This window comes from Trichosurus vulpecula, chromosome 6 (genome assembly GCF_011100635.1).
Source record: "Trichosurus vulpecula isolate mTriVul1 chromosome 6, mTriVul1.pri, whole genome shotgun sequence".
Taxonomy (NCBI): Eukaryota; Metazoa; Chordata; class Mammalia; order Diprotodontia; family Phalangeridae; genus Trichosurus; species Trichosurus vulpecula.
Genome location: NC_050578.1, coordinates 125,981,979 through 126,005,854, shown reverse-complemented (window position 1 = coordinate 126,005,854; position 23,876 = coordinate 125,981,979). Strand labels below are relative to the sequence as shown.

General features: G+C 36.5%; 1 pseudogene; it reads left to right on the top strand.

Annotated features, from left to right (window-relative positions):
* Positions 1-21,402, top strand: part of LOC118854745 — a 30,457-nt pseudogene extending 9,055 nt beyond the window's left edge.
* The last annotated feature ends 2,474 nt before the right edge of the window (positions 21,403-23,876 follow it).

Genomic DNA, 23,876 nt, shown 5'->3' with positions numbered 1-23,876 from the left:
TTCAAAGGTCTATGATATTCATAGATATCATATCCTAGTAGAGAGTGATGCAAACATATGCTTTACTGTTCATCCATAGGGGAAACATTCCTAATATTTATTGGCTTATTGTTTCCATATGTTGTCTAAAGAGAGCATAAAAAATTCCATATGTTTCCCATTGGACTAGCCACACAACACATGGAAGAACATAAATCATAGAATATCCAGTCTGTTCAAAAATTATTGTGGCATATGGTTTATGTTTCAGAAATTCAAGACATTTTGATCTTCCACTCAGAAACCTTGAGCTAGAGCTGGATATAGCCAGAATCTGTGATTTCATTTGTAGGGGAACACTCCCTACCAATGCAAATCAACTACCCATTTTTATTGAGAAAATAAGCCCTAGGAGGAGATTGCCTGAGGGATGTAGAGGTTTAGTGAGTTGGTTAGGATCACACAGCTAGTAAATGTCAGAGATGGGTTTTAGTATCAGGTTTTCCTGAACTCAGCCTGTGCACACAATCTGTTATGTCATTATATCTCCCCCCAAAAAAAAGTTAGTGTAATTTTAAGCTTCAATGCATCCTTATTTTGTTAAAATATTTGAGACATGCATATGAATGCCACCAGCTCATCATACTTTGTATACAGGTTGGATCACATAAGTAGAATCATTAGAGACAAGGACTTAATTCTAATGGTCACTTCACCTCATTTGGGAACTTGACATAAAATACCATTGATGATGGGAGCACATTCACTGCAGTATATATTTGTGGTATGAAATCTAAATCATATGTAACAATTTAAGAGTGCTGGTAGATTGAATCAACTGTTTACTCCACCTTCACTAAGATTAAGTGACAAGATGATCTGTATTCATTTGAATAATATCACATAGGAATTGCATTGAGATGCTTTGAGGAAATTTGATTATTCTCTGTAGGTTTATATAAAATAGCAGACCAGTCTGGAACCTAGAGATATGAATGAGTGGCAAGCCAGGAAAGAGCCATTTCAGACAAGCCCTTGAGAATGAATTGATCAGAGAAAGGGGAGATGGGGCCAGAACTTGGTTTTAATTTCCTCCCCCTTTCATTGGACAGATGAGGACCTAATGAACTTTAAAGGATTTTGGACTTCCCAGGGATGTTTTAATTCTATAAACATACCCGGACTATAGTATGGAATACACAGTATCTATATTGAGAACTGAACATTGGCCAAAGTGAACTCCCTTAGCAAATATTCCTTTTTAAAAGCTAACTCTGACTAATACCAACTGATGATCATGGTGGGAAGCATGTGGTGAGGATTTATGACATGAAGCATTCATTAGAAATTATACCCTCAATGCATAGGTGCTTCTCTTAGAACTGTGAAGGGAGTTGTTGGAACCAAACTCTGGGGATGCAAACTGCCAATGTGAGTGGTTGGAAAATAGTCCCAGGGCTGCCCTGAAGGAGTCAACTTATTCATTTTGCCAAACTTTTACCATCCCAATATCCCTCCAATACTTTCACTTTCCAAGAAACACTTATCTTTCTCCATGTTCTTTTCCATCCTGTCCCCAAGATGGGGAAAAAAGAGAAGAGATAGAAACATTTCCAAGACCTTTTAGGGGCCAGCATATTCTAATTCTTTCCTTCATGTGATCTTTGAAATGAAAAAAAAGCAATCATATTCCTCATATATCTCATCTGACATATCCATAGTACACGCAGAATAAAATAGGAACTCGAAGTACACTTAAGTGTAGCTAAGATAGACCAATATCAATAACTTAATGACAGTGATGACAACTAGTTTCTTGCCTATTTACTTTGTCATCATTGTCTCCCTACCTGCTAGCACCATACCAGTTTGATGTGAACATGTAATAATGGAATGGACACTTGAATGAAGTTAGTAGTATCCACTATTTTTAAGACCTGCTTAGTAGTGGGCATGCAGAAACCAAAAGTACATAGTTGCTATTCTCAATGACCTTATAGTCTACTTTGGGGCAGTAAGAAAAAAAATTCAGTCATTCTTAGCCATGTCCAACTCTTTATAGTCCCATTTAGGGTTTTCTTGGCAAGATATTAGAGTGATTTGTCATTTCTTTCTCCAGCTCATTTTTACATTTGAGAAACTGAGGCAAATAAGATTAAGTGCCTTGCTTAGGGTTACATGGCTAGTAAGTATCTGAGGTTAATGTGAACTCATGAAGATGAATCTTCTTGATTCCAAGCCCAGAACTTTAAGCACTATGTCACTTAACTACCTTATGAGGAAACACAAAACAAAACAAAAATGAATCTGACTCAATGAAAGCTAAGTATATAAGAATTAACTGAAAATCAATTTCAAGAGGGAAACCAACAACTGAGGGATGAGGCCAGGCTTCCTGGGAGGGATTTTGCCCAAGTCTAACCTTGCAAAATGATGCGGTTTTCAGATAGAAGTGAGAAGGGTGTACGTTTTGTGTATGCAAGATGACCTTTGTACAGATGTGGAAATGACGTTAAATTCGGGGAAATAGTGCAGTTTGGCTATAGTGTATCATAAAGGGATTAATGAAATAAGTGTAAAAATAAAACAAGTCCAGTGAGCTAAATTGGAGCCAGATTGAATAAGGCATAAGAAACAAAGTTGAAAAGATTAGAACTTTATCCTGAAAGAATGGGAAGTCACTGAAATTTTTGGCTCAGTAGAGTTACATGGTGAGATCTAGACCTTAGGAAGATTAGTGATCAGTCTTACTTATAACTAGAGTGGAGCAATTGGAGTTTTGCCATAGCGCATGTACATGGGAGTGTGCTTCCTCCAATTTACGTACCTTATAGGCACTGCTGTGTTCACAGTTCCTGCAGGACAGATGAATTTCTTTCCCATTGGCTTTAAAAGACTAAAGCACTGATCCTTACGGTCTTTTGCTGCTGTGTTCCTAGAGAGATATCTCTGATTCTTTGCCTGCCCCATGTAAATTACCCTAAGTGTTGTATCATTGTGCTGCCATTCTCTGGAGTTCTCTATACCCTCCCATCCCACAAAATTGTATTGTCTGGACTCTGGTATTCCAGTTACCCTCTCTTTCAGTATGACTTCAACTGGACTGCTTTTAGAACAGCTCCCAGCATTTCCTCCCTCCTCTATTTTCCCCCCAGGTAAAAAGAATTCATAGTCATAGTTCCATTGTTCCATAGGTACATGAAGTCATGAGGTTCCATAGAACCTCATAGTTCTGGTCAGCAGTAGCAGGATTTCTCCCACCCTCAGTTTATATCTTACTTAGTTTCATCTAACACATGAAAGCAGTCACATGCCTTACAGTGACAAGGAAGCTTACCTATCTTCAGTTATCATTTTCAATTGACCTCAGTTTCCGATGTCAGTGCAAAATAAGGACCACAAAAACCATACACAAATAGTGTAGGTCTTTAGGCTCCTTAAAAAGCCAGCATCTTGTACACTGCACATGAGGTTTTAGCTTAAATGTTTCCAGCTACAATCTGGGCCCAGAGTCATGCAGTTTACAGTTAGTTGTCACAGATTTCTTCCAGCCAACTGGATGGGAATATGGGGATGATGTCAAAAAGTATCACTACCCTTCTAGTTCTGAAGATTATAAAATAATTGTGGAAATATATAGCTGGGATAAAAATCCTCCTACCTTGGCCTCATCTTACCCTAATCAAGAAAGTCAACATTTTTAAAGTGCAAGGGCAATTTTCCTTCTCTGATAAGCATGTTTTATGTTTCTTTTGAGGAATGGTTATGAACACTTTATATTCTTTTAAAAATAATTCTTAAGTTTATTTCCATTCAATTTTTTTTCATTTTCTCAAAGAATTTATTTATCCTGGTCTTTAATCTGGGGTATGTGAACTTCATTTATTTATTTTATTTGGTTTGAGGAAGGAAGGAGGAAAGAAAAGAAGGAAGAAAGGAGAAAGGGAAAGAAAGAAGAATTTATGTATACTACATTCAATGCACTGTACTAAATTTGGGGATACAAATAGAAAGGGTGAACAATGGTCTCAAGGAGCTTACATTATGATGAGAGAGACAAGAGAGTGAAAGGTTTCAGATGCAAATCTGATGGAATGGTCTAATGGTCCAGAGATGAGGTGACAAAACAGACAGTAATGCTTATTTCATAATGGTATTTCCATTGATACAATCCTATCAGTTTCTGACCTTAGAAGATGTTATCATGCGAAGGACTTTGTTGAGAGGAACTTTCTTTTCTGCTTCTTCCATAGCTATGGCTCTAACATCTGCAGAAGCTTTTCAATAAGACTTGCTTCAGAGCATGATTTCTGTGGGAATTGAGTTAATGGCAGTGTTATTCACAAGGCTCGGGATCATGGCCCTGGTTTATCTCTATCAGCTTTCCAGAAGAAATGATTCTCTAAGGAGTGGTGAGTCTTCAACTTCTCTCATATATATTGCTTCCTGTCTTTTCCTTAGGTTGCCAGGCTACTTCAGCTATGCTGGCTTCTCTGTCCTATGAGTTGCAATTGGTTGACAGTTGGTAGGACTGACTGATCTCTTTTTCACAGGAGTTGACTATTCCAGTGATGGCTGTGGGTGTTGGGATAGAAGTAGAATCAATGGTCTGGGAGTTGAGGTCATGGATATTACTCTCAATAATGACTGGGGGTAGTGACCTAAACAAGTCTCACCATTTGAGGAACACTGCTGCTTCCCAGACTCTTGGGTTCAGAGTCCTAGACTGTCTCCATCAAAGCCTAAGAAGAGAAGGTGGTCAAGGTTGGCTGTGAATGATTTCTCTCATCTGTCCCTTTAGGTGACATACTACTTCAACTATACAGATTACTTGCTTTTTAAGTGGCAATTGGTTAGTAGTTTTGATAATCATATTTTAATATAATTGATTTCTTTTATCATTCTATATGCTTGTTTTAACAATCTGGGTAGCAGCTTCTGTGGGGGTATGAGATTCACCCACAGCCAGCACCCAGAAAGCTGCCAACAGCACAGGTTCTTTTGATCTGCTTAAGCAAGGTGAAGGGGTTGACAAGCTTACTTTTAATTCAAATACCAATATCATTCAAATATTATTCAGTTAGTTCAGGGGAAAAAGCCAGCACCCTGAACTTCAAAACAAAATGCAAACAAATTACAAACATCAACAGACTTTGTCTGATTCAAATCCCAGCACAGTTACCAGAGTTCAACAAAGTTTCAGCATCCGGGTTTACAAGCTGGAGGGCTCCTTAGCTACAGCTGCCTGGAGTCTCCTCATCAACACCATCTCCAGAGCCCCACACAAATGGCTCTGTCCTCCCTTCTTATAGGGCTTCAGACATCATCAAACATCATCTGAATCACCAGAGCTCAGGCTCTGGTGATTGGTTCTTGAGTTGGCCCCTCCCCTTAGGACCGTGAGATGTTCACATCCACATGGATTACATTAACACCTAATGGGGTTTGGACCTGGGGCTTAGCACCTAGTAAAGCTCACTGAGATAAATTGAATCACTCAAAGAAAACAAAGGCCATTCTGGTTACACTCCACCCCTTGTTCTAGGATACATAATTTAATCAGCCATATATCCTAGAACATACATTGGGATCCAATTACAAAGGAAACTAAAACATATCATTCATAATAAAGCAAAACATATCATTCAGTGACATTCCCAAATATTGGTTTACAATTCAAATGTGACCCACCCCTAGGTCCCAGCAAGATAATTTCTTCAATCAATCATTCCCAAAATAATTGTTAACTATTCAAATGTCCACCCCTAGGTCAAAGCAAGTTAATCTCTTAAGCTCATAAAGTGTCCCAATAAAGTGCTTCTTCAGCAGCACACTGCCATCGCAAGCTTTTTCCCAGTACCCTGAGGCACAGGCATGCTTTAGTTAGTAAAGTCCTAAAGCAAACAGACAAACAAATAGAGTTCTCTTGGGGATGTCTCCTCCCCAAACTGCCATTGCAGGCTTCCACATGGCACCCAAAGTCCCAATTTCAAAGAAAGAGTCCAAAGTTCTTTTAGAGTCTGTTCTCCCCATTAAGTTCCAGTCCCTGGTTCCAAGTCCGGAGGGTCTGCTGGACAATAAAGCCAACAGGGTGGGGTCCCTGGGGGTCCAAGGTACTTCCCCCACCCCAACAAAAACAAATCCATGCTTCCCTCCTGGATCCCAAGCAGCCCAAGCTAAAGGGACCAAAAAGGCAGACTCAGTGCCTTGCTGCAAAGTTTCCATATTGCTGGACTTCAGGCTCCTGGGTTCCAACTCCAGCTGGCCTCACCTGGCTTCTTCTGGAATCCCAATGTAGGTGGTTCCCCATCTTTGTGCTCACCTCACCAAAGTCAGCTGGAAAGCAGCTCACTGCTCTCACCTTTCCAAAGTTCTCATGCAGGCAGTCTCTTGGATCAATATTTTGGCAGCTGCTGTCTGCTTCTTCTTTCTCCTCACCAGCCCCTCCTGCCAAATCTGTAGGAAGGCCATTCTCCAAGTCTCCAAGGCCATTCTCCACTCCTGTTTCAAAACTCCGTATATAACAGAATCTCAAGACATTCACCCTTTCAACACAGTGCTCCGGGGCCAGGCTTATCAGCTTAAGCCCTGGGAAGAAGGGATTATCTCCTGCTCTGGGCCCCTAGGAAACCACCCCCAGTACTTCCACCAGCCTGTTTTCCTTCAGGACTTTGTTGCTCCTGAGGCTGCACAGAACCATAGCCACTCCAAGTACAAAGAGCAATCCAAAAACTGGAAAACATTCAACCAACCCAGTACCCCAACACGCCATGCTTCCTTGTTAAAGCCAGATCCTGCCGACTACACCATTTGTTTTAACAATCTGGCTAGCACCTTCTGTAGGGGTAAAAGATTCACCCACAGACAGCACCCAGAAAGCTGCCAACAACACAGGTTCTTTCAATCTGCTTAATTAAGGAAAGCAAGGTGAAGGGGTTGACAAGCTTGCTTTTAATTAAAATATCATTCAGTTAGTTCAGGGGAAGAAACCAGCACCCTTAACTTCAAAACAAAATGCAAACAAATCACAAACATCAACAGACAGAGTTTGTCTGATTCAAATCCCAACACAGAGTTACCAGAGTTCAATAAAGTTTCAGCATCCAGGTTTACAAGCTGGAGGGCTCCTTAGCTACAGCTGCCCAGAGCCTCCTCATCAACACCATCTCCAGAGCCCCACACAAATGGCTCTGTCCTCCCTTCTTATAGGGCTTCAGACATCATCAAACATCATCTGAATTACCAGAGCTCAGGCTCTGGTGATTGGTTCTTGAGTTGGCCCCTCCCCTTAGGACCGTGAGATGTTCACATCCACATGGATTACGTTAACACCTAATGGGGTTTGGACCTGGGGCTTAGCACCTAGTAAAGCTCACTGAGATAAATTGAGTCACTCAAAGAAAACAAAGGCCATTCTGGTTACAATGCTTCCTTCTCTTTTTTTTTTTTAAATTTTGAGAAGGGGTCCATAAGCTTCCCCAGACTACCAAAAGGGTTCATGATATCAAAAGGTATCCATGCTATCAGAGCAATCCCTGCTTGAAAGCATTGAGCCCACTCCTCTGCAGTAAATAGTTATCTACACATATTTATGTGGGAGTAGCTGAACCCCTAATACCCCTTTTATGGAGAGAATGCAGAAATGTGTACAGAGAATAGCAAAAATGAGCGTATTATGTACAAGGAGTCTAATTTTCCTCTTCATTAGATCACGACAACTTGTCCCTGTATTTGTCCATATTTGCTTTATGGACTCTATGTCAGTAAAGTAGAAGTGTCTGTAAAGGGAATTGGGAAAGAAATGTCACATGCTCTTCCTTATTTTTGTGTGCCTTAGTTGACAATCTCATGACTTTGCACTTAAAGAACTGTATATCCCTCCTAACTGGTATTTTCATCTGTAGATTCTTCTGTTTCTCCTGAAATCCTAGCTCAAGAGTAATTTTTTTTTAGTGATTCTATGAGCTCGTTACTCCCCTGTTGAGCAATCTTCAATGGATCCCCATTTCCAAGAAAGTAAAGTCCAGGCTCCTACGCCTAATTTTCATGACCCTCCATAACATAACCTAATCCTATCATTAATCTATTTTCTTACCAGTACAAATGCTAACCTTCAGCTAATCAGGATATTCTGCTGTCATTTTAGCATACACACTAACTACTAGCTTCTTTGTCCTTGAGCAGATTGTTTCTTCATGTTAACAAGCTCCTTCTATTTGCTGTCAAAATAGTAACTCTCCTGTAAAGGGTCACTCAAATTTCTCCTCCTCCAAGAAATGTTCAAGCATCACTATGCTAGTAATAATGGGATATCTGAATGAGCCTCCCTGAGACAGAATTTCCCCTATGAAAATAATACATCGAAAAAAACAGCCCTTATGGCACTAGAGTGGTAAGGGCTATTATGACAGGATGCTAAAAATGTTTTCACTATGTCCATTGCTTCTACTCAACTATTTTTCTTTGCCATAAGGTAGGTCCTACTGCAGATGGAGCAAAATTGGAATTTCTGAATATAAAAACAAATAAAAGGCATTAATGCAACATATTTAAAATAAATCAAATGAGATTGGTTGAACTATCTGACCTCTAATCTCCTTTGAGGTCTAAATCCCACTATTTTATCATTTTAGCTCTTAATTCTGCCCCTCATGAGGAACATTATGTACTTTCATTTTCTATAATCATTTGCATATGTGATTAAAATATAATAAGGAAGAAGATAATCTTATGAAGGGAGGAGCAGGGGTAGTACTTTCTATACTATTTTATTCCATACTATCTCCCGCATTACCATCTTGGACCCCTAGTGCCTTACAAATAACAGGTATTCAATAAAACCTTGCTGAATGATTGGATGAATGCCTCACCTGTCTTGATGATAGCATAGTTCCATACAGAGTTGGGGAAAATATGTCCAGGCCTTTATTATTATTATTATTCCATTCTATAGCAGAACACCATTGTCTCCTTTGTCTGATTTCTTAGTTCTTGGGATAAATAGCTATTACATAATTTTAAAGCGGGAAAGTATAATCATGACTTTTAATGCTAAATGCATTTGGAAGCTTAGATGGTAAGGACATATAATTTCTGCCACTTTCATGTTTATTTATGTATCATGTGAATTGTATTATGTTGGGTATTGTATGTATTATGTTTTATGTACTGTTGCCTAGAGCTTTTCTTATATAAACTTTTTTTTTCTTTTTCTTTCCACTATGATGCAACACAAGCCTTCTCCTTATTTAAAAGTAAAGGTTAGAAAGCAGTTTGCCTTGCTTCCTAGCTCAGAGAAGTTTTTTCTTAAAAGCAATGGATACTTTAAAAGAAACAAGGAAACTAGGAATTAAGACTACATAGAAGAGTAAATTATTTTTAACCTAGTCCAAAAGGAGAGTCAGAATTAAAGTGGCCAGTTACACTTTAAAGAAAAGCCTTAAAAAATTCCTGGAAAATAAAGACTTGTTCCCTTTACATATAAATCTACTATTAGGAAGTTGGAAAATGGCTTCTTTTCTGCTATGTGCTTTATTCTGATACTTTCTTATATTCCTGACATCATCCATGTGGCCACTCTAATGGTGCAGATCACAACCTATTCCAATCTTTCTAATCTTTTTTTTCAGTTTCGATCCATGTGCTTCCATAAATTCCCTGTCTCAATCTGTACAGAATGTTGGCTTTCCTCCTAGTCTTGATATTTCAGTGACACCAGTTCATCTTTGGCATTGTCCATGATACTTAACAAGCCCGTGTACCTTTTCCAGGCATATATTTTGAAGAGATCTTCAGTATTACTTCTCATATTTGTCAACATGCTGCAGCCTACTTTAACTCACTAGATATCTATACATTGGACTTTGCTCACTAGCAGTTTTACATTCTTTGGAAAGTTATGCATTCCTATAGAATAGACATCAGGAAAAAAGAGATCATAATGCTGCTTAAAGAAGTCTGATCTGGACTCCACAATTACCATTCTTCTTTGATCTTATCAATTGATTGGCCCTTATGAATTTCACAGGCACATTACACAGAGAGACATAACAAAATTAAAAGATTTATAGTTGAAAGGAACCTGAGAGTCCATCATGTTCAACACCACTTTCTTTTTCCAAATAAGGAAACTAAAACACAGTCAAGTGATTTGCCCAAGGTCAAATAGCTTATAAATATTTGAGTCAGGATTATAACCCAGGTATTCTTGATTCAAAGTTCACTTCTCTATCCACTACATTCAGCACTTGTGTTTAAATCATGTTCTGGAGACCTCTGATCAAAGATTTACTTTTGGTAGTATATCTTGTCTTTAAAATGTATAGAATACTCAAAATAATTTATCAGCTCTTCTATGTAAGTGAGATAATGGTAGCTGCAACCTATCCTTACCTGGCAATTTTACATGACTTGTCCATGTTCCTCCATATGTTCCCCACCGAGGGGGACAGGATTTGCTTCATTGTTTTTCTTGGCATCACAAAGCTGCTAGTGGAGAACATGGACTATTGCTTCGTTATGCTTCGCTCTTAATACTTATGTATCTTTTATTGCTCTCTTGCATTTTTTGGAGAGCACTCTTTTTTTTTCTGTTTTTACCCCATAGTTCATATAACCATATACCCCTTCCTTACCTTTTGGGTAAATCAGCCATTGAAAAACCATTCATTCCATACTATGTTCTTGATATTTCCTATGCTAAGTGTGGGGAACATAAATATGAAAGCAATATAGTCACATATACACAATTCTGCTTGCCATGGAATATACATCCTATTAGAATATTAGAAAAATGCAAAAACACAAAAAGTTGCATTTTTTAAAAAAATGTGCTGAGGCTATGAATTCTTTTCTTTGATCCCCCTCAGAGAACATACTTGCCTTCTTTGGAGTGTAGCCCTGTGGGTATTATTTGAGATTTAAAAAAAAAGATGTTTATATCTATCTCTATATATACATATGTACATACATACATACATACACACATAAATACATGAACACAAATGTTTGTATATGTATGTATGTGTATATACACATACATAAAATTTATGATTTGCCATAGTAAGAAGGTTGTTTCAATTCAATATAGAAATGGAACTTGACCATGTCTAAAAACTAGTATAGTATAGTATGGTATGGTATGGTATGGTATGGTATGGTATGGTGTAGTGTGGTGTAGTGTGGTGTGGTGTGGTATGGTATGATATAGTATGATATGGTGTGGTGTGGTGTGGTGTGGTGTAGTGTGGTATGGTATGGTATGGTATGGAATAGTATAGTATAGTATAGTATCAATACATTGGAAATTCTTTTTTCCACTAACATAGATGAGCATATGGACAGTAGACTAGGGGCACTGAAAAGTCAAGTGACTTCCCCGCAATCACAAAACCAATATATATCAGAGGCAGTACATAAACTGAAGAACTTTCTAACTCTAAGGCTGACTTTTTTTCTTCACAATAATGTCATATTTATACTTGGATTTAGGCTAATGACTTTTAGCATATAAAATGTCACAACAATTCTATGAGCTAGCATATGTTAATATTCCTATTTTATGGATGAGAAAGTGGTGAGGGTGATTATGTAGCTTGCCCTAGTAGTAAGTTATCCATCGAAAACTGAAACGCACTAGGTTTTCTAATTCTAAATGCGGTTCTCTTCTCACTGCCCCAGACCATCAATATCTGTATAAAAATATAGGGGAGATTTGTGTTGCTTTCAGTAAGGGCCTCTTTTGCAGAAGAGAGGGCACAAAGAAGTTTTCAGAATTAAACTGATGTTTATAGAAGGAGGCTTTTTCCCCCAACATGAGGCCTTCTATCGACAATATATTTGAAATCCTGCCAGTCTACTTGGATTCCTCTATCTGCAGGACAACACAGGTGTCTGTGTGCCATTTAACAGCTTTCAGGTGAAATAATGGAGCATGTGAGACTTTGAGTTGACATCCAGCATTCTGCTAAAAAATATGGCCTGTTTCTTCATAAGGAAAGCTTCTTGTTGTTAACAGCTTTTCCTGTTTTCTTTCAATGCCTGCTTAAGGGAGATGGGCAAGTAATGTTCATAATTTCTTGTGCCTAAAAATTTAGCTGTTTATTTCTCTTTGTTTAAAAATGAAGGGTTTTATTGAAGTTGAGTGATACATAGATATTATTAAGGACTTTCTTTTCATGATTAATCTTTTTTTATGGAATGGAATAAAACCTTTTTTGCACATTGTATTTAACAGAACTCAGTAACAAACAAAACTCACATTATTGTTGATTACAATTGACATGACTAATTATTCATTTTTCCTCTCTTAGCACATGTGCAGGATTCCCATGTACCAGGTGGACATAATTAGGTCGGAATGTGGTTTGGCAGACAGAGGATTTGCTATTGGCTCCATTATTCCTCTACTCAATCCTCACGGAAAAATGAAAGACAATGCAGTCATACTGAAAAAGTTTTCCAAAATAGTTTGATAAAGAACTCTTGTTAGACACATACAAATACATGCTCAAAGCTCTCATCTGGTGGTTTCTATTAAGGAAAATGAAGTTCATTTTAGACAAAGAGCTATTTGTAAAACATATAAGAAATGCATCAAGACAGAAAAGACCATAAACATGTAGCTGAAAGGGACCTTATTGATCATCTTGTCTAATTCTCTTATTTTATATGTGAGGAAACTGAGAACGAAGGAGAATAATTGTCTCATCTAGAATCTATAAACCGAGAGAGTTGCTTTGGAATACGGAGAGGTTAAATGACTTGTCTTTATTTTCACATAGGGAATAATTGCAACAATTACAATTTGAGCCTAGATTTTATTAATTCAAATTCACTTTTTTCTTCATTATATCATCCTTTGTTTAAGAATATGTCAAATGTCTATTTAGGTGTGACCAATTATAGATTTCCCATTATTCATTCCTCTGGGTAAGGAAGTGCTTTTCACAAAACTTAACCTACCTACCATATTCTGAATGTCATCCATTGAACTGAGTAGGTCCTATACAACAAAACAATGGAAGGATATCAGTAAGAACCATGTAAGATGAGAAGGTATAATAGGGTTGTGATTTGCAATGACAGAAAAATCACCCTCATTGATGTAGCATCTCCATTCACTAAAGTATAAAAAGGATTTAATAAGGAACTCATTAGACCCTACTGCATATTGTATCTGAGATAGCTTCTTACTCTGTTTACCTTTTGTCTTGGTTCTATTACTTAATAATAAATAGTAGTGATAAAAACAATAACATAAATTTCCCAAAAAAAGCTTTCTCAGAAGCGTTCTGGAAAGGAGTTGTTGCAAATATTATTGTCCTCAATTTTTCCAAGAGTAATAAGAGAGGCTCTATGAGCTTAAATGGATGACCCACTCATGTTTTCACAACTATTTAAAATATGCTGGGATTCAACTCGGTCTTGACTTCAAATCTAATGCCTAATCCAGGCATCTTGTCATTTCTTTTCCATCTGTGCTTCTGATTCTTTAGTCTTAGTTATCATGGCCCCAGTTTCCCATTTTCTTTTTATGTATTGTCTTCCCTCATTAGAATGTAAATGTCTTGAGGCCACAGATTATCTTTCTTTTTGCTCATATTTGTGTCTCAGATGCTTAGCAGAAAACCTGACACTTAGTAATGCATGTTAGTCATTTATTTATGATGCTATGATTACATTTCAAAATTCATTGTCAAATAATGCAGGCATACATTTTGCTTTGATAGCACAAACTTCAAGCTTCATATACAAATAATCTTGGTTTAATAATTATGGTCACAGCCCCATATAAAATAACATTTTTTTAATTCAGTGGCTTTTCTTGCTGGAAATGTTATTTCACAAACTACTATTAAAATATAATTTCAATAAATGACTTCTTATATTTTGTAAATGGTATTGATCAAAGTATATCAATGTTCCTCAATGACCTTTAATTTTGGAAGAGTGTTAGTTAATTCAGAAATTTTGGTATGCCATCATTATATTAGGCATAATTTTGTTAGAAAAGTCAATGGTAGTTTTGAGTATGAATTATTTATTTAAAAGTAGAAACTAGCATTTGACAAATTAAATACTCTTTTCTGTGAGACAGACATAGATTTTGAGTAGATTTGGTAGGATAATACGTAAAATTTTCATTAAGGAAATCTTATTTTGGTAAAGAATTTATAAAATACCAGTGGTAGAATCCTGGACTCTGGATTGTGTTCAAGGCCTGAATTGATGAGTGAACTGAAAGAAATCATAGCTGAAGGAAATCTCTGACCTTCATAATTACTACATAAATATAAGAAAGAAATCCTGAATAAATCAACAAAATATGGATAACTAAGAAACTGTTAGAAATTCCAAAGCAAATGGGTAATTTTGAACATATATTTAACTTGCAGTTGTAGGTAGGGGTGGGTGGAATGTCTCATACTTTTAGAATAGTATACATTATTCAAAATGAATATCTTTAAAGGTGAAGAAAATAGAAATCTAAATATGTAAATGACTTATTTATATGAAGAACCAAAGGGAAATGATATAGTGATGTGCTAATGGTGATTTTTAAAATATGTTCTTTGATGATGTAGTTATAAGTGACAGTTCTGCAATATGGAGTCATTTAGATTAAGTAATCCTAATGAATATAAATATATAAGTAATGATGGGCAGTCTGTACTTTTCTACTGTCCTGACTTTTTCTCACTCTCTTTGAAACATGTAGATTATTGCAGTTCCTAAACTGACAAAGCTCCAGATCAAGGAAGTACACAGGAATCCATTTCTGGGATGCCCAAATATGAATTCAGACACTCACCCAATTTATGGTCCTCATTAGGAAATTCCAGCACCTGAGTCTGGTATCAATAAGTGACCTGGGAATTTCCCTATGGTACCTGTTCTCAACGAAGTCCATCTTAAGGGATAAAACTTCCCTGCTCAGTTCCTATTTTGAGCATGCTTTCCTACCAAAATATTTCTATTATTTATGCCTCCCTAATATGAGCAGCCCTAGCCCTGCACTGCTAAATCTTGGCTGTTTTGTCATGGTGTGTGTGTGTGTGTGTGTGTGTGCGCGCGCGCGCACATGTGCATGCTTCTATTTTTGCCTACTTGCTGTGCTGCATAATAACAATGCCAATAGTTGTACTAGGTTTCCAAATACAATTTTCTGTAAGACCTCAAACCCAGGTCTTTGCTCTAACCTGAGCCACGAAGCCAAATAGAACAGGACAGAAATACCTAATGCAGAAATAGAAATGATATTGTAATCTGGCCCTAGAGGAAAGAACTAAAATGGAAATATGGAAATAGTAGAGAGGCAGCTTTTAGCTTTGCCATAAAGACAGGAGACAATTCCTAACATTCCAAGATACCCCCCAATTGGAATGGATTACCTCATGAGCTACCAGGTTCTCCTTCAGTGGAAGTTTTAAAATAAAATTCAAATGATTTTGTAAAGTATACTACTCATTAATTATAATAACTCACATTTATATAGAATTTTAGGATTTGTAAAACTTAAGTACATTATCACATTAGATACTTAAAACTTAGAGGGAGTTATGTGGCACAGTAGTTTTACAGTAGATTTAGAACCATGAAGAACTGAGTTCACATCCAACATCAGAGATTTACTAGCTGTTTTATAACCGCAAAGTCTCTTAGCCTTTCTGAGCCTCAGTTTACTCATTTTTAAAATGAAGGGTGATGGGTTAATAGCTTCTAAGTCACTTTACAGCTTAAAATTCATAAACCTATTAAAAATTTTGTGAATTAAGTGCTGTAGATATTTTTATCTCCAGGTTACAGATGTGGAAAATGGGGCATATAGAGGGAAAGTAATTTGTCCAGCATGGCATATACTAAGAATTTGAATTCTGGTCTTCCTGACTACACGTTCAGCAATCTATCTACTCCCCTAGGCTTCTTTAGGCATCAAATGAACTAAATGGCCTCTGAGATCCCTGACAACTCTGATATTTTTTGATCATACTTTGATTTCAATGTGGGCTCACTGATGTAAGTACTTCATCCTCCAGTGTACATAGTTGTTCTTGCATATCTTCTGATCCCTCTTATCTCTGTCCTTACAGAAGTGCTCCAAAGATGGCCTATAGATTGCTTTGGAAGCTTCCCTTTTGCTCTTTACTATTATCCAGACAACCCAAAACATTTAGCTTTTTTTCTGTTCCCTCATCACTGTATTACGTAACCGGCAAATCTCTTTTTCTGCTCAAATATGTCTCAGGTTACATCCTTTAGATCAGTAATAATTTTTTTCCTTTTTAAAAATCATTGTTCTGTTTTACTAGAAATGACTTATAAACAGTTATTACTTTTTAAAAAGGACATTACCAGTAAAATTTTGGAGACAAAATAACAAGGATAAGATGAACTATACTACAGGGATGTTGTTACTTTTCTTGTTTATAGGATCATAGGTTTCCAGCTAGAAGCAATCTCAGAGGTCCCTGAGGTCAACTTTACTCATTTTATATATGAGGAAAATGAGACAGAGAGAAGTGAAATAATTTCCCTAGCATCATGCAGCAAGGCCAGATTAGGACTCAGGTCTTCCTGAATCTAAGTCCAGAGTTCTGTTTACTATACAAGATAGCTATGCTTTGAGGATGTTCCTGCTCATACCAAAGGAACTATTGAACCCCTTCATCTTCCCCAGTTAAGATAGTTTGGGCTCCCATTTTGTTATGCTAACCCCATACTGTGCTTCCTGATTGTACCTTCAAGTGCTTCCTCTTCTTTGTCCACCCCACCTTTCAAGCCTTCAAGTGACATCTATTTCTTATGCTAATAACTCACTAATGCACTAAGTATTATGTCATGCCTTCATGCTTTAGGACTATACTAGTCTTTCATTTGAGAGCATTCCATTTGAATATACTGTATTTAGTCTGGAAACACTATTTTTTTTCCTTGCATTTTCTTCTTTTTTGAGGGAGGCAGTCTGGCATTAGTCTGAATCTCTCATTTCATCGATGTGCTGAAGTACTTTTGTGAAAAATCCCTCCACTTACTTAGATTACCAAGTATTCTATTACCTATAGTCTTAAAGAGTTACCTGCAGCACTTAGATGTCAACTGCACATCATCACAAAGCTAATATGTTCTGAACAGGAACTGAACCTAGCTCTTTCTATCCAACACAACTAATTGCACGTTGCCCTTATGTTTCTTTAAAAAAAAGGAGTCCTTCTAATGTCCATAATAAAGTCCATCTATCTGAGATTGATATTTAGCAGCCAGGGGACTGATTTAACTCTAAAATCATATCATGCAGGACTATGTAGTTTTCACAAATAATAATTGATTTTCTAGGGTTCTTCAATTATAACATCATATTATAGGCAAATTATATATAATGTATATATATATATACATATATATGTGTGTGTATATCTATCTAAATATATATCTATAATATATATGTGTATATATATATATATAGTTTCCTTATTACCTATGTCTATTACTTTCTTTAAAGACCTTTTATTACTATAAGCTAGCATTTCTTGTACAGTGCTGAATAATAGTGGTGATAGCACAGATCTTTTGCTTCACCCCTGATCTTATTGGGAAGACTTCAAGTTTATGTCCATCTTGGATATTATTGATCATTTTAAGAAAAGTTCTATTGATTCTTATGCTTTTTCTTGTTTTGAATGGTGTGAGTGTTGTATTTTTAAAGGCTTTCTCTGCATGTACAGATAAAACCATACAATTATTGTGGTTTTTGTTCTTGATATGGTCAGATATACTGAATGTTTTCCAAATATTTAACCAGCCTTAAATTCTTGGTATAAATCCCATGCAGTTATAGGATATAATCTTTATAAAAAATTGTTATAATCTCTTTTTTGTATTGTATTTAAATTTTTTACATCAATATTCATAGAAGAAATTGGTTTATAGAATTCTTTCTCTGTCTTTACTCTTCTTGGATTGGGTAAAAATCCATATGTGTGTCATAAAAGGAATTGTTTAATGTGTTTTCTTATTTTATGTAATATTTTTAGTTTTTAACATTGATTTCTACAAGATTTTGAGTTACAAATTTTCTCACTATTTCTACCCTGTCTGCCATTCCAAGATGGCATAAATTCTAATTGCCCCTTTCCCCAGTCTGCCTTCCCTTCTCTCACCCAACTCCCCCCTCCATCTCCCTTCTCCTTACTTTCTTGTAGGGCAAGATGGATTTCTATATCCTATTACCTGTATATCTTATTTCCCAGTTGCATGTAAAAACAACTTTTTTTAAACATTTGTTTTTAGAACTTTGAGTTATAAATTCTCTCCCTTCTTCCCTCACTACCCACCCTCCTTGAGAAGGCAAGCAATTCAACATAGGCCACACATGTATCATTATGCAAAACACTTCTATATCCATCATGTTGTGAAAGACTAACTATATTTGCCTCTGGCATATCCTGTCCCCTTCATTCACTTTTCTCCCATGACCCTGTCACTTTTCAAAAGTGTTTGCTTTTGACTTCCTCCTCCTCCAATATTCCCTCCCTTTTATCATCCCCCTCTCCTCCTTATCCAGTTCCCCTGTACTTTCTTGTGTGGTAAGATACCCAATTGAGTGTGTATATTATTCCCTCCTTAAGCCAAATCTGATGAGAGCAAGATTCACTCGTTCCCTTTTACCTACCCTTTCTTCCTTTCCAATACAACAGCTTTTTCTTGCCAATAAAAGCAATTTATTAAGACTCCTTTTCATTTTTTTAAATAGTTTGTATAGTATTAAAATACATAGTTCTTACTTGTTTGGTAGAAGTAACTTGTAAATCAATCTGGTCCTGGTGATTTTTTCTCAGGGAGTTCATTTTTCATTTCTTCCCCTAAGACGGGATTATTTAAATATTCTTTTCTTCTGTTCAACTAAGCAATTTATATTTTTTCTAAATATTTATCCATTTTACTTCGATGGTCCATTTTATTGGCATATAATTGAAGAAAATAAAGAAAATAATTACAAATGATCTTATTTAATTTTCATTGGTGGTGTATTCACTCTTTTTTTATTCTACTAATTTGATTTTCTTCTTTCTTTTTAAATCAAATTAGGTCATGGTTAATGTGCTATTTTTTTTCATAAAGGCAGTTAGAAGTTTTATTTATGAATTGCATGTAATTTTTTAGCTTCCAATTTTATTAATCTAGCCTTCAATTTCCAGGATTTCATTTTTGGTTTTTAATTGGGGACTTCTTATTTGTTGTCTTTCTAGTTTTGTTTTCACTGCATATCTAAACCATTGATCCCCCTTTTCTCTGTTTTATTGACATACATATTTAGAAATATTGATTTTCACTTAAGTACTGTTTTAGCTGCATCCCAAAAAAATCAGAGTTTTTTTTCATTGTTCTCAACTTCTTTAATGCAATTAATGACAGTTTATGTGATTTGTTTTTTTTTCCAGTAATTCCTTAAAGTTAAATGATTTTGTTTTCAATTAACTTTTGATCAAGGCTTCTATCACCCATTATTAAATATGATTTTTATTGCATTATCATCTGGAAAAGATGTATTTATTAATTCTACTTTTATGAATTTGTTATGGACTAATACATGGTCAATTTTGGGGAAGCTGTAATAGAGAAAAAGATATACTCCTTTCTATTCCCATTTGTTTCTCTCCAGAGATCTACCAAACCATTTTTTTAAATATTCTATTTATCTCCATGACTTCTTCCTTGTTTTTTTTTTTATTTTATGCTTAGATTTATCTAACTCTGAGAAGGGAAAGTTGAAGTCCACCCCTAGTATACTTTTATTGTTTATGTCCTCCTAAAATTATTTTAATGTGTTCATTAAGAATTTGGAGCGTGAAGAGAGGGAGCGTGCCGAGCGTGAAAAACGTGAAGAAGAGCAGCGAGAGTATCAGGAGCATGTCAAGAAACTAGAAGAAGTGAAAAGGAAAAAACGCCAGAGAGAAATGGAAATTGAAGAAAGAGAGCATCGTAGAGAAGAAGAGAGGAGGATAGCTGACGATTCACTTTCTAGAAAGGACACTCGTTGGGGTGATAGAGACTCTGAAAGCACTTGGAGAAGAGGTCCTGAAGTAGAATCAGAATGGAGACGTCCACCAGAAAAGGAATGGTGGCGTGGAGAAGGTTGTGATGAGGAGAGGTCTCTTCGAAGAGATGAGGACCGACCAAGACGTGCAGGAGATGACGAAGAAAGAGACTCTATAAGAACAGATGAAGACCGAATTCCCCGACTGGCACGGATGATGATAGGCCCCTTAGACGTGGTGCTGATGAAGATAGATTCCCTCGTCGTGGGGCTGATGATGACCGACTTTGGTGCAATACAGATGATGACTGACCTCCCAGACGGGGTCTAGATGAAGACAGGGGAACGTGGTGTTCTACAGATGATGATAGACCACCTAGGCGAGGACTAGATGATGATAGAGGAAACTGGAGAACATCTGATGAGGACAGAGGTCCCAGGAGTGGAATTGATGATGATAGAGGACCTAGGCGTGGTGTTGATGAGGAAAAGTCATCTTGGCGCAACACAGATGATGATAGGGGTCCTCGGCATGGCATGGATGATGATAGGGGTCCAAGGAGTGGCATGGATGATGATAGGGGTCCAAGGCGTGGCTTAGATGATGATAGAGGACCTTGGAGAAACACAGATGATGATAGAATTTCCAGGCGTGGAGATGATGATAGGGGAACTTGGCATAATATGGATGACGATAGACTCTCTAGACGTGGTGAAGATGACCGAATTCCCAGGCGTGGTGATGATTCAAGACCTGGTCTTTGGAGACCAGTTGGCAAACCAGGTGGCTGGAGAGAGCGAGAGAAAGCAAGAGAAGAAAGCTGGGCTCCACCTGGAGAGTCTAGGCCATCAGAAGACCGTGAATGGGATAGAGACAAAGAAAGGGATAGAGACCAAGATCGTGAAGAAAATGATAAAGAACATGAAAGAGAGAGAGATGGAGATCGTGAAGATCGTTTCAGGCGGTCTAGCGATGAAGCTGGATGGAGAAGACCAACTGAGGAAGCCTCAAGTTGGAGAGATTCTAATCGCCATGATGAATGGGATAGAGATGACCATCGTGGTTGTGACAGAGATGATCGAGGAGGAAGAGACTTAAGAGATCGACGAGATGATAGAGACAGAAGAGGGCCCCTAAGGCGTGAGCGTGAAGAAACAAGCTCCTGGAGACGCACTGAGGAAAGATGATCGAGCTGAAGAGCGTGAGATTCCTCGTCGAATTCCTCCTCCTGCTCTTTCAAGAGACCGAGAAAGAGAAGGTGAAAAGGAGAGGGGGGGGCTCTTGGAGAACAGAAAAAGATCGAGAATCCCAAGAATCTCTTCGTGGAACGAAAAATGAGACTGATGAAGATGGATGGACCACTGTACGACGTTAAATCTCAAGAGAAACACAGTTTAAACTGGTGTTTTATCAGAGGTTTGATCACATTCAAGGATTATTATATTTGTGCTTAAACCATTCTAAATTGGATTTCTTTAACTAATGTTGTTTCACCATAACATGAAAAGCATGAATTTGTATTAATCCTATATAGATTGATCATGCATTGTATCTGCAGCAGGAAGTTGGAAAACTGAATGGCATTTTCTGAAATTTAAAGTGTTGCATTATTTCACTGATCATTTGTTTACAAGAAAAATTTTTTAAAACCCACAAAATTTAAAATGTGAATCCTTCAGGTATTGAGTAGCACATATATATCTCAGTATAAAACTGATCTCTTTTCTTTTCAATTTCAAAATATCTAGTCTTATTTTGGAATGAGGTAAGGTTCTGTCATAGAAAAATGTATTTGAGTATCTTTAAAGCAGTGGTATTGAAAAAAACAGCTGAAGCAATTTTCATTTACACTAGAGCTGTTGTTTGAAACATACCTTGAAACAGGCTTTTTGAGGTATTTATTATCTGAATTTACATAAGGTTTTAGGTTCACATTAAATGCAGTAAACATGAACATTGGATACAGTGGGGTTGTCTGTAGGTTTTACTTGAACGCTGGTGGATTTGGAACAGTTTGAAGTCATTGTTCTAATGAAATATGAGTACTGCTGATGTGTGAAACCAGAAAAATACAGCTTTTAAATGGAAAGCATTGGGTGAATCTAGTGCTGAGTTTTTTCTGTTGCCAATAGCAAACTGCTTTTCCATTAATGGAGAATTCATGCCTTTCAAGCATTTTAAATGACAATATTTATAAATGTGTGGCTTTGGAGGAATTGTTTAAATTCTTTTCCTAATTTCTTTTGTCTTCAGAATAGATTCTTTCAGCAAGTACTTTGTAGTAATGACTGTGTTGACTTCAATTTTGAAGTGTAGTAGCCATGTTAATTATTAACTCTTTGGTCTTACTGAAAGCCAACACAGTACTTGCTGCTGTGTTTTTTCTTCAATGATAAATAAAATACTTACAGAATTAAAAAAAAAGAATTTGGATACTATGCAATTTATTACATATGAATTTAGTATTGATATTATTTCATTTTCCATTGTGCCTTTTAGCAAGATGTAGTTTCCCTGCTTATCACTTTTAATTTGGTCATATTTTTTGTTTTATCTCAGATCATGGTTACTACCAATGCCTTTTAAAAATCAGCTAAAGCATATTAAATTCTTCTCTATATCCGTATATTAACTCTGTGTGACTCTGTTTTAAGTATGCTTCTATAGATATTATATTGTTGGATTCAAGCTTGTAATCCATTCTGCTACCCACTATTATTGTTGAGGTCATCCCATTAATATTCTCAATTATGATGTTGTATCCTGCACTTCCCTCTCTTTTATTTTTTTTTCCTGTTCATCCTTTTATTCTTGATTTTATCACTTACCTCCTCTAAAATCCATTTTACTTTTGACTGCTGCCTTCTTTTATCTGCCCTCCCTTTTTATACCACAAACCCTTTTCTTTTCCCCTTCCCCTCCAAATTCCCTGTTAGATAAGATGCATTTCTAATACCAATTGAATATATTTTCCCTCTTTTAACAAATTTATACATGAATGAGATTCAACCATTATCATCCTCCCCCTCCCATTCAATCCATCCATTGTAAAATCCTTCTCTGTTAAACTTTTTCATGAAATGATTTTCCACATTCTTTCTCTCCCTTCCTGTTTCTCCCAGGGCATCCCTCTTTTTCACATATGCATTTTTTTATATCATTGCAATATAATCACCTCACTCTCACACCTTCTTTCTATTTCAAATCATTCTGTCATAATAATGATAAACTTTTTAGAAGATACATTAATCTTCTTCCCAAATAGAAAAGTAAACAGATTAATCTTATTGAGTCACTTACAATTTCTTTTTCATTTCACCTATTTATACTTCTCTTGATTCTTATATTTGAAAGTTAGTATTTCTACTGAGCATTGGCCTTTTCAGAAGGACTGCTTGAAAGTCCTCTGTTTCATTAAATATCCATTTTTTCCCTTGAAAGCTTATACTTAAGTTTGCTGTTAGGTTATTCCTAGTTGTACTTCCAGCTCTTTTGCTTTCTGAAATATGATATTCTAAGCCTTCTGCTCCTTTAAGGTGTTAGCTGATAAATCTTGTGTGAACCTGACTGTATTAGAATGATTTATTTCTGGTTCAAAAAATATTTTCTCTTTGATTAAGTGGCTTTATAATTTGTCTATAATATTCCTGAGATTTTTTCATTTTAGGATATCTTTTAGGTGTTAATTAGTAAATTATTTCAATTTTCATTCTACATTTTGGCTGTATGACATCAAAACAACTTTTATTGGTAACTTATCAAAATATGCCCAAACTCTATCTTTGATCATGCCATTCAGGTAATGCAATAAATCTTAACATATGTCTTCTCAATCTATTTTCCAGGTCAGTTGTTTTCCCA